This window comes from Eriocheir sinensis, chromosome 27 (genome assembly GCF_024679095.1).
Source record: "Eriocheir sinensis breed Jianghai 21 chromosome 27, ASM2467909v1, whole genome shotgun sequence".
Classification (NCBI taxonomy): Eukaryota; Metazoa; Arthropoda; class Malacostraca; order Decapoda; family Varunidae; genus Eriocheir; species Eriocheir sinensis.
This window is the reverse complement of record NC_066535.1, coordinates 14,734,460-14,741,684: the sequence shown is the minus strand read 5'-3', so window position 1 is coordinate 14,741,684 and position 7,225 is coordinate 14,734,460. Positions and strand designations below refer to the sequence as shown.

At 45.9% G+C, this 7,225-nt stretch overlaps 1 long non-coding RNA gene across 4 annotated transcripts; it reads left to right on the top strand.

The window, feature by feature from the left end:
* Positions 1 to 4,134: 4,134 nt before the first annotated feature.
* Positions 4,135 to 6,832, top strand: LOC127004169 (uncharacterized). Of its 4 annotated transcripts, none has more exons than XR_007757670.1 (5): positions 4,135 to 5,466; positions 5,614 to 5,793; positions 5,929 to 6,063; positions 6,154 to 6,198; positions 6,244 to 6,832. It is a non-coding gene; the product is annotated as an uncharacterized LOC127004169 (long non-coding RNA). The 4 variants fall into 4 exon arrangements; XR_007757672.1 differs by lacking the exon at positions 6,154 to 6,198 and adding an exon at positions 5,839 to 5,883; XR_007757669.1 differs by lacking the exon at positions 6,154 to 6,198.
* Positions 6,833 to 7,225: the final 393 nt, after the last annotated feature.

Sequence of the window (7,225 nt, the reverse complement as noted above, 5' to 3'; positions counted from 1 at the left end):
TTTCTAGCAAACTTACTTTATTTATGTGGTTGTTAGAGCTATGAACCAGGTAGTTAGTCAGTCGTCCGTCAGTCAGTAAGTCACTCATACATCAGTCAATTTTTCAGTTAGTCATCCGTCATTCATTCAGTCAATCAGTCTTCCATCAGTCATTCAGTCAGTCATTCGTCCATGTTTCAGTTAGTCATCCATCAGTCATTCATTCAGTCAGTCAGTCAGTCAGTCAGTCAGCCAGATAGTCATTCGTCCATCATGTTAGGTTAGGTTAAGTCAGTCAGTCAGTCATCCATCAGCCAGTCAGTCAGTCAGTCACTCGTCAGTCTTATAACCCAGAGTCATTCGTGGTGTCAAGACCCCAGAGAGAGAAGCAAGACGCGTGTGATCGTAGCAAGCAAGCAGAGTGCATCGCCGCCACCCCGCCGCCGCCGCCTGACCCATCCCGCCCCGCTGCCTCATGCACAGTTACCCAGTCACGGTCGAGGGCTCAGTGTGTGTGTGTGTGTGTGTGTGTGTGTGTGTGTGTACATTTCCAAAGATTTCATGAGAGATGAGGCCATGAAAAGATAGTGTTGTCCTTGAGTGTGTTTGTGTTCGGAGATGGGGAGGTGTGTGCGTGTGTGTGTGTGTGTGTGTGTGTGTGTGTGTGTGTGTGTGTGTGTGTGTAGTTTGCTGTTTACATTTCAAAATACCATGACAAAGCAATGTTGAAAATGTCCCTGAACGTGGCGTGTGTGTGTGTGTGTGTGTGTGTGTGTGTGTGTGTGTGTGTGTGTGTGTGCGTGGGTGTTGTGCTAAGTAACAGCGATTGATTTTTGACGAAGAGGAGGCGAAGGGTGCGGCAAAATATTCCGAGAACTGGCGAGAGAGAGAGAGAGAGAGAGAGAGAGAGAGAGAGAGAGAGAGAGAGAGAGAGAGAGAGAGAGAGAGAGAGAGACTGTGTTTGTATGTGCGTGCGTGTGTGTGTCCAGGCGGCCGCTGAGAGAGAGAAAAAAAAGTCAAATGCACCACCTCATGCAGATTCTCGGGTAAGGGTTGAGAGAGAGAGAGAGAGAGAGAGAGAGAGAGAGAGAGAGAGAGAGAGAGAGAGAGAGAGAGAGAGAGGGGGGGGAGTACACTGTTCTGCTCATTCCTGGCACCCCTTCCTTTACCAGTAACCCTCTTCATCTCCCCTCATTTCTCGTCCTCTCCTCCTCTCCCTTCTACTCATCTCCCTTCCTCTCTTCCTCACCCTTCCTCTTCCAGTAACACTTCTCATCTCTCCTCTTCATCCCTCTCTATCTTCCTCTCGTCTCCCCTCCTCTTATTTTCCTCTCTTTCATTTCCTTTGCTCTCTCCCAGTAACTTCACATGTTCCGTCTCCCTTTTTTTTCTCTCCCTTTTTCTCTACCAACCCTCCTCAACCCCTCTCCTCTCCTCTCCCCTCCTCTCCTCTCTCCTCTCTCCTCTCCCCTACTCTCCCCTCTCCCCTCCTCACCCCTCCTCTCCCTTCCACCCCTCTCCCACCCGTTCCCTCAGTTCATGCACGGAGTTTTGTGGAAGAGAGCGTGGGACGTAAATTTGCGGGTGGAGGAAGAGGAGTAAGGTGGAGAGGTAAGGAATAGTGGAGTGGGAGAGGTGTTAAGGGTGGGGTGGAGAGGGTAGGAAGGGGGTGTTAAGGGAAGGGGATTGAAGGGCTGCAGGGTCGTGGGTGTGTAGGGAGAAGACTCTTGAGGAAGGGAGAGAACCTGGCGCCGTCCCGTGAGAGGTTCCGGGAGGAGGAGGAGGAGGAGGAGGAAGAGGAGGTAAGTCGGAGGTGTAGTAAGATTTAAGAATATGATGGATGGAGAGAAAAAAAAAGATGAGGGCTCAGCGATGTAAGAAATGATGATGATGATGATGATGACGAAGAGGAGGAGGAGGAGGAGGAGGCAAATTCTCATCATAAACACTTCAAGTTGTATACATGTGTCATCCTTGTGTGTGTGTGTGTGTGTGTGTGTGTGTGTGTGTGTGTGTGGGAGGTGAAGGAAAGGAAAGGAAAGGAAGGGAAAGAAGGAAGGAAGGTAAGGAAAGAGAGAAGGAGAAAAGGAAGATTGAAAGAAATGTGTGTGTGTGTGTGTGTGTGTGTGTGTGTGTGTGTGTGTGTGTGTGTGTGTGTGTGTGTGTGTGTGTGTGTGTGTCTGTGGAGCTGTGATTGATGGCCAAGGGGGAAACAAAACAACAGAATAATAAAAAAAAAAAAAAACAGCGGCAACTTGACAACCCTCCACCTGCTCAACCACCTGCTGCCACCGAGTCTAATTAGGGATCACACCTGAGGCACCACCACCACCACCACCATTACCATCATCACCACCATTACCACCACCATCATCACTACCACTACCATCACTACCACTACCATCATCACCAAACTGAATATGGGCGCTAAGGATGAAGTGAAATAGTTAGTCTTGCATTAGGTTGTTGAAGGACTTGAAATGGCTTGGAGAAATAGTGTGAAGAAGTGTTAGACGTATTTTGTGCTTGAAGGAACTCGAGCAAATGGAAGATTGAATCCGTAAGCAGCTTGAGAGAGAGAGAGAGAGAGAGAGAGAGAGAGAGAGAGATTGGGGGGAAGGCAGACTGAAAGCAGGAAGGTGGTCTCTCTCTCTCTCTCTCTCTCTCTCTCTCGCTTGAAAGGGTGTCATGCGTTTATTGTGATTTTTATTGTTTACGATGTTGTTGTTGTTGTTGTTGTTGTTGGTGGTGGTGGTGGTGGTGGTTGTGTGTCATGACGTGAAGGACAGAGGGAAGGGATGGAGAGGAGGAGAACTAGGAGGAGGGAAGAAACGGAGGAGGAGGAGGAGGAGGAAAGGGATGGGATGGAGGGAGAAGAGGAAAGGGATGGAGGGGAAGGAGGAAAGGGAGGGAAGGAGAGGAGAAGTAGGAGGAGGGAAGAGATGGAGGAGGAGGAAAGGGATGGAGGAAGAGAAGGAAAGGGATGGAGGGTGAGGAGGAAAGGGATGGAGGAAGAGGAGGAAAGGGATGGAGGGTGAGGAGGAAAGGGATGGAGGGAGAGGAGGAAAGGGATGGAGGGTGAGGAGGAAAGGGAGAGGAAAGGATGGATGGAGGGAGAGGAGGAAAGGGATGGAGGGAGGAGGAAGAGGAGAGAGAGAGCGAGAGAGAGAGAGAGAGAGAGAGAGAGAGAGAGAGAGATGCATGGAGGATATCCGTGTTAGTGGGTACTGAGCCAACTCTTTTTAGTCTTCTCACCCTCTCTCTCTCTCTCTCTCTCTCTCTCTCTCTCACATATATTTGCCTGCTATCATGATTTTTCCTTCCTTCTCCGTCTGAAATTTAAGACCGAATGCAATTTTCTTTATTCTTTTGCAACACAGACTTTCATACACTCTCTTCCACCCGTTTGAAAGAGAGAGATAAAAATAAGGTCTTACCAAGTTGAATATGAGCGCCGAGGATGAAATTAAATGGTTACAGTCTTGAATGAAGTTGCTGAAGTACTCGAAATAGCTTTGGAAAATAGTGTGAAGAAGTGTTAGACGTATTTTGTGCTTGAAAGAACTAATGCAAATGGAAGGTTGAGCCCGTAAGCAGCTTGCGTGTGTGTGTGTGTGTGTGTGTGTGTGTGTGTGTGTGTGTGTGTGTGTGTGTGTGTGTGTGTGTGTGTGCTTCGTAATAGTGACACGTCATCATCAGGAAATTTCGTGTTTGTTTGAGGGACACTCGCTTGGTGGTAGTGATGGTGTTGACGTTGATGGTGATGGTGGTGGGGAAAGTAATGGTGATGGTGATGGTGGTGATGGTGAAAGTAATAGTGATGGTGACGATGGTGGTGGTGATGGTGATGGTCCTTGAATACCTCCACGACGCCACGACCTTCATAAGTAGTAATACCTCGTACGTATTTGTATATTCTGCACACACACACACACACACACACACACACACACACTTTTTTTTTGTTTGTTTGTTTTTAGATCATCATCATCATCACTTCTTAGGGCGTCGAGGTAATGCTTTTGAAAGGCTTTTGTGATTTGATTGGTCTATTTTTACCTCTGAACACTGGTATTAGGTGTGTGTGTGTGTGTGTGTGTGTGTGTGTGTGTGTGTAGGAAAGGAAAGGAAAGGAAGAGAAAGGAGACAGGAAGGAAGGAAGGCTTAACACATTTTTTTTCTCTTTATATTTCACTAGAGAGATGATGATAAATGTTGGAGAGAAGAATGTTGACAGTGAGAGACGTGTGTGTGTGTGTGTGTGTGTGTGTGTGTGTGTGTGTGTGTGTGTGTGTGTGTCTGCTACTGTCGCTACATCGCTGTGAGACTCGCTATGCTGGAAGGTCTTCATAAACTGTTACTTCGATGTTGCTCTGTTTCCTCGTCCTCGTTGCTCCTCCTGATGGCAAACTGAGGCTCGTTGGGTCTGGTAATGTTGTTCCTGGTGGTGGATTTAAAGCATTAGAGGCTTGGTTGTTGTTGTTATAGCTGTTTTATTATGATCAGGTTTATTGTATGCAGCTTTTTAATTTTTTTTATTTGTGCAGTAAAGAAGACAGCTCACGAAAAGAAAAGAAATTATTGCGTGTTCTTTAGCTTCCGTATCTTTGTATTTAATTTGAAGTGTTACAAATGAATGATTATTTTTGTTAAGGACTGTACGTACTTCACGGGTCTCTTATTACATGTCCTCCAAGTGTCACCATCCCGCATGTGATAGAAATACCGACAGTTCCCACGCCCAAAAGCACCACGTTAAACATCCTGTGGCGTGATACTGACCTGGTGTTTCGACATATACAGTCATACATTCATATATACATGATAATACATATATTACACGACTGTGACTTAAATTGCCGTTCCTCAAAGTCTCGAAGCTGGACCCGTCAAGCCGTCCAGTCCATCACATCCCCCTCCCCTCCCCTCTTCTCCTTTCCCACTGACATATCGAGCGTCATCTCCTCCTGGCAGACGTTAAGAGTGTCAGACGCATCATTCGTCACAGTTTGCACAAGTTTGACACAAGAAGCTGCGCCGGTGAATGCGTCAGGACCATCAGCTCCCTCCACAACCCTCCTACCCAACCCTAACCTTCCCCCAACCCCCCAACCATCCCCGTCCCCCAACCCCCCAACTCTCCCCTTCCCCCTCCACCCCCCGCGGCGCCGCTGATGTATGGAGCGTCAGCGCCTCTCGCGTCTGACATTAAAAGTTTCCGCGGACGCATCATCCGTCATGGTTTCCGAAAGTTTAGGGCGCAAGAGGCGGGAATTTGTCTCTTCGGAGTGTTTCCTCGTGACGTGAAGAGAGCCGCGAGAGCTATCAGAGTCCGTCCTGTGGTCACTGTTATTATTTCAGCGACCCTGTTTCATTTTATTTTTGTTTCATTGTTTTATTGTTATTTCCCTCACGACCCATTCCCAAGCACCATGACTAAAAGATGTGTGCCTTCCGCTGTCTGGTATCTCATATAACTATCCTTAGGTAATACTCACAGCCTCTACGAAAGCCTTATTTTATTTTTGTTTCATTGTTTTATTGTTATTTCCCTCACGACCCATTCCCAAGCACCATGACTAAAAAACTATCTTAGGTAATACCTCTACGAAAGTCTCATAAAACTATCCTTAGGTAATACTCACAGCCTCTACGAAAGTCTCATAAAACTATCCTTAGGTAATACTCACAGCCTCTACGAAAGCCTTATAAAACTATCCTTAGGTAATACTCACAGCCTCTACGAAAGCCTTATAAAACTATCCTTAGGTAATACTCACAGCCTCTACGAAAGCCTTATAAAACTATCCTTAGGTAATACTCACAGCCTCTACGAAAGTCTCATATAACTATCCTTAGGTAATACTCACAGCCTCTACGAAAGCCTTATAAAACTATCCTTAGGTAATACTCACAGCCTCTACGAAAGTCTCATATAACTATCCTTAGGTAATACTCACAGCCTCTACGAAAGCCTTATAAAACTATCCTTAGGTAATACTCACAGCCTCTACGAAAGTCTCATAAAACTATCCTTAGGTAATACTCACAGCCTCTACGAAAGCCTTATAAAACTATCCTTAGGTAATACTCACAGCCTCTACGAAAGTCTCATATAACTATCCTTAGGTAATACTCACAGCCTCTACAAAAGTCTCATATAACTATCCTTAGGTAATACTCACAGCCTCTACGAAAGCCTTATAAAACTATCCTTTGGTAACACTCACAGCCTCTACGAAAGTCTCATATAACTATCCTTAGGTAATACTCACAGCCTCTACGAAAGCCTTATAAAACTATCCTTAGGTAATACTCACAGCCTCTACGAAAGTCTCATATAACTATCCTTAGATAATACTCACAGCCTCTTCGAAAGCCTTATCAAATGTGGGTGTGTAGGCTCCGAAACACTTGAGAATATGGGCTTTCTTTTAAGAGCCCCGCCCGAGATGAAGGCAATGCAGGCAACCACACGACTTGGCGCCACATTCTTAACCATTTCGGCGCCTAAGCACACACACTTGACAAGGCTTTCGTAGGAGTTGTGGGTATTTCCATAGGTAGTTTGTTGTTTTGACCCTGAACGTGAGTATAACGCTCATTGGAACCCGATTAATCTTTTTTTTGACCTTTGGAAGAAATAGATATAAGGTCTGAGAATATTGACCCAAGAAGCGCGCGCCTCAGACACAAACAAGCAGAAGTAGCAACAGGCAATAGCAGAAGCAGAAGGCCGAGTGTGTGTGGTGCGTCTTCCCCTTATAAGAGTCATGTATCAGCGGTGGATTTACGACCGTCGCTGATCTTTTTAGGTGAACTCCATGTGCAGAATCCGTTTTTTTTTTTTTTTTTTTTTCTCAAATCATCAAAGGAATCATTTTTACGTTACATCCGAAGCAACTTTCCACTTCATTATTTTCTTCACTCGTCACATATTTCTTTTCCCTCGAGACGCTAGTTGCCGAGACCTTCAGTTGTCGGAGGTTACTTGGCTTTGATGTGACAGCGATTCGCGACGGACTTTGCCAGCCTCGAGAACTCCATTTGACAGACTCCGCTATTGCTTCAGACAGCCCGGCAGGAAGGCCTTTGGTGTGTGTGTGTGTGTGTGTGTGTGTGTGTGTGTGTGTGTTATTTTCTTCTATGTTCGTTTGTGTGTGTATGTGTGTTTCTCTATGCGTTTATATAACTTAATGTTCGTATGTATATTTGTCCATTTCTGCGTGTGTTGGGATGTCTAAAT